We start from the raw sequence: 4,802 nt of genomic DNA, 5'->3' as shown, positions 1-4,802 counted from the left end.
TAGTTGTCTCGTGCCCCCTCAAGGACACCTGGCACCAGACCCTTCCTCAGAGGTGGGTCCCAGCTCAGCGAGGCACCTCCTCCAAACGCAGAGACACCAGCGCCCCCTGAGCAGCACCCGCTTCCTCAGAAGTCTGAGTTTCAGCTCCACAGGGCCCCTCCTCTAAGTTTCTACATTTTAATAATAATTCTTACCTCTTGACATTGTTTCCTCAATCCTGAAGGTAATTAACCATTTCCTGTAGTTGCTACCTCAACAATACATTCGATTTCTCTTTATACCTTTATGGTTACCAAGTTGACAGTCATATACCTAACTGACAGTTCATTATGTTAAATTCTCTTTGTCAAATAACTGTGTAGTTTCTGTCTCTTGACTAGACCCCGACGGGTACAAAGAGGAAGATGAAGTAGAACAATAAAGGGTACAATCTACATACATGGTATTTTTCAGACATTACTTGAACTGCCCTAACAGACAGACTATGCAAAAAGGGGAAACTTTCCATCAGCCTCTTGAGCTGGGGATTATTGCCAGAATCAAAAAACTAGCTGGCTTAGTTGGCAAGCTCCCCTTAAGGAATCCTGGTTGGAGAGCGATAACCCAACCTACATCTTTCCAAAGGGGTTGTATTAATCACAAACAGGTTATTCTACAATAACAAGCAACTCTCCAGTTAGCAATGACTTAGAACATTCACCTATCTTAGAGGTTTCCTGGTAGCCGAGGATCTGCTGCAGCTCTGTTCCATGGCTCTGCTCCAAATATCTTCTTCATTTGGAGGCCTGGGCCAAAGGTGGGATGCCCCTCTCCTTGTCTCCTGGCAGAGGGAAGAGGGTAAGAGTGGAACCAGACAGTGGCTGCTGGGAGGAGGCATAAATCACCTCCACTTGTGTCTAAAAGCCAAGTCAAGTGGTCAAACCCATTATCAATGGGGCAGTTTGGATAAAGGGTGAACAAAATTTTTTCCCCGCTGTGTAAGAATTCAACCTTTAACCTCACTAACTCTATTCCCCTGGAACCAGATGAGAGTAATATGTTAACAGTGTTCCTCAACAGCTTTGCTTATAATAAAAATGATCTCGGATTGGAAGTTGCATCTGTACTGGGAGGAACTCTAAATGCACGATAGACCCCTGGTGGAGGCTGTGTAGCTTTTAGCTTTCCTGAGTGTGGTGACTGTTTTCACTGGGCGTGTCCTCGTGGGGATGCTAGAAGTTATGGCTCTGAAGCTGTTAAAGGACATATTGGCTCCTGTGGGGTAGGAGTGGTTCCTGCACCTGCCCCAGGTAGATCTCATCTTCTTGCACTTGAGCTGTCCCTAGGCAGCTGTGTGACTTGATGTCCCAACAGAAGAGGAACACCTGATGGCGCCCTGCTGGCAAACTGTGGTTCCTCTCCTGTGTTCTTCTGAGTGACTCCGATGCCAAAGTGGTCGATGGTAGATTTGTGCGTCTGAATGCCGAGTTGAACCTAAAAATACCGCATGGTGGGCACTGTAGGAGCAAATGTATACTCTTCCACAGGGAAGCACTACAAAGGGCCCTTCTTACAGGGAGAGGAGCAAGTAATTAGGTGCAGTAATAAACTACATGGGAGAGTCTCCTGCAGGACCCTGGTACCTTCCAGTAACTAATAGATTGAGAACTACTGATCAATAGAGGCAAATGGAAAGAGAAATAGGTTTGTGACTCAGAGAGATCTCAGAAGCCTGGATCTCTTGCTTACTGCTTGTAACTTGACTGATCGAGCATCAGAATCATCACCTGTGAATTTATTATCATTCTGGCCTTTTTACTAAAAAGGAAAAAAAAAACAACCGAAACTCAGTTAAGCAAAAAAAGTGGAATTATGTGTTCATGTGATTGAAAAGGGCAGGGATGGAGTTGTAATCTAATGGACTTGAGTCTCCAGGACTCTCTTTTTGTCCGTATCTCCAATTTATTTGGCTTCTTGGCTTCATCCTATCCTACTTCAGGAAGGATTTTTTTTTTTTTTTTTTGCTGTACGCGGGCCTCTCACTGTTGTGGCCTCTCCCGTTGCGGAGCACAGGCTCCGGACGCGCAGGCTCAGCGGCCATGGCTCACGGGCCCAGCCGCTCCGCGGCACGTGGGATCTTCTTGGACCGGGGCACGAACTCGTGTCCCCTGCATTGGCAGGCGGACGCTCAACCACTGCGCCACCAGGGAAGCCCAGGAAGGATGTTTTTTACATGACAGAGCTGCTGGCAGTTTTGGCGCACATTCTTACAATGAGCATATATAAGTCTTTTTAAATTAATGGTTTCATTTTAAAATGTGACTGGGTTCTCTCATTACCTCACCTGTCTTACTTAGATGAACGTCTTTATTTAGGCTAATTGTCCTGACGTTTGTACATTGAAGGCTATCCTTCTTGCTAGAGAAGCTGAAGCAAAGGTAGAAATTGAGTAAAGTGATTATCATAAAGTTCTATGTATGGTCGGGACCATGGAGATCACCTGGTCCATGAGTTCTGCCCTCATCTAACCTTACAGCATCCTTCCCGGGATGCTGGCTTACCCTTCTCTTGTTCTTGTTCAGATCATGCCTTGAAAGTCTTTCCATTTTTATTAAGAATATTCACAAACTTACATTTATTCTGGACTTTAATCTTTGCAACCATCCTAGTGTCTTCATATGTTTCTCCAATTTTTTCTCCTTTGGAATTTTTCACATTTATGCAGTCAGATATTTTTGTTCTTCTTTTTTGGCTGTGTCGGGTCTTAGCTGCGGCACAGGGGATCTTTGTTGAGACATGTGGGACCTTTCTCGTTACAGGGCACGGTCTGCTCGGGTTTCTCTCTAGTTGTGGTGTGGGCTCCAGGGGGCCTGGACTCTGTAGTTTGCTGCACGCAGACTCTCTCGTCGAGGCGCACGAGCTCAGTAGTTGTGGTCCAGGAGCTTAGTTGCACTGTGGCATGTGGGATCTTGGTTCGCCGACCATGGATCGAACCTGTGTCCCCTGCATTGTAAGGTTCTTTACCACTGGACCACCAGGGAAGTCCAAGTCAGATATTATTTCAGAATGTTCTCCTTTTTTCCTATTACATATGGTATTTCTCTGAATTTTTGTAAACCTGCTTTTCTAAACCTATCCATTCTGTTAGGATGTAACTATTTCATAGTAATTTTTTTCCCATATAACCAGTCTTTTCTTTCTTATTGGTAGGGGAAAAATTAGAATATTGGGTTTCCCTTTGACTTTCTCTACTTTCTAAGAATGTTTCAGTTAGAGGTCTTGGTTGCAAACAAAGAAAATAAATCTAGTTTGGTTAAGGAGAAAAATGACTTTTGGAGGGGCTGAAAGTTGCACAATAGGCAAGAAGGCTGGATAAACAGACTTGGGCAGGAACACAGGTGAACAAAGCACAGCCAAGATCCTGCCAAAAGAGCCATCTGTGCAGGATGCCCTATTGGCACTGGCCCTGCTTGAGAGTCACAGCTGTGCTGCTGGCATCTGCTCCCTCTGCACATTTACTCTCATGCCTCCGAACTCACGGTGTCTCTATATATACAGTGCCTGGACTGACATTACCAGAATCAACTATTAATTAACCAGAAAGACTAGCATTCCCTTTCAGTTTCCATGCTGTCAATCAGAGCTCTTTGTTTCTTATTTCTCCCCTTGGGATTCTCCCAAACAAAGAAGGTGTCCATGTACTGGGTTACCAAAACAAGAACTGACCTTTACAAAAATATCCAAGAAATGTAAGGATTTGTCAGCGTCATTCCTTTAACATAATTGTTTTTCAGGATGTTGGTATATTTGAATTCTTACATTACCACTCTAACCTGTCCCTCTGCAGTTTTTATAATTTATATGAGGAAAGCATCTTTTATATAATCTACCATCCTATGTCTTCATTATAATCTAACAGCAATAGCATTTTTGTTTGTCCCTGTTTTTATCCTAGTCTGAGGTCCTATGAGATGTTCAAACTGTGTTCTGCGGAGGGAAACTTACCATATAACATTGAGAAGCACTACAAACTATAACTCCCTTTTGAAAATTTTCAAAGCACAGTAGCATATTAAAGTTTGGGGAAATCTTGAAGTAAAGAAATGTGTTTAATTTTAACTCAGCTTTGACCATTCTTACTAGACTATTGTTCTAGTTATCTGACTATTGGCCTCCAACTTCATATTGGCCTTCACCTCTTTTTTGCATCTCAGGGGCCGGAAGCCTGAAAACTACATCTCCCAGACTCTCTCATCTGCTGGGTCTGATTAGGTTCTGGCACGGGAGGTCCTGGCAAGAGGTTACAAAGCAGGAAGCGCAGAAGAGCCCTTACTTTCCTTCCTCTGCTCTGGCTGGGGCAGCAGCGGTGGCAGGCCACACAGATTGCTATAATAGTGGCACAGTCATAGCAACAGTGCCGGAAGACAATTAGCAGCTCCAGCAACAGCAACATCGTTCAGCAAAAACGGGACTGTGGCTTCCAGAATCCTGAACCATCACAGGGACCTCTGGCTTCCTGTGAAGCAGCAGCTGCTGTGGTTCCAACAGTGGCAGTGCAGCAGTGGTGCTCTCCAAGCCCTAGCAGCACAGCACTCAGGGGATCTGGGCAGCACCCTTTCCCTTTTTCTCCTCCCGCCTTATAGTTTGGCAGCTTCCTGGACTTACTGATATCTGAGTAGCATCCTTTCACCTTTTGGCCCCTTCAGCCCTTCTAACACTTTTGCAAACAGTTCTCTATATAAAAGGCTAAAGGTTAGAAATACCCAAATTGTGGGACTTCTCTGGTGGCACAGTGGTTAAGAATCCGCCTGCCAATGCAGGGG

Source organism: Grampus griseus (genome assembly GCF_964374135.1).
Source record: "Grampus griseus genome assembly, chromosome: 11".
Classification (NCBI taxonomy): domain Eukaryota; kingdom Metazoa; phylum Chordata; class Mammalia; order Artiodactyla; family Delphinidae; genus Grampus; species Grampus griseus.
The sequence above is the reverse complement of the archived record's forward strand: the minus strand, read 5'-3'. Positions refer to the sequence as shown.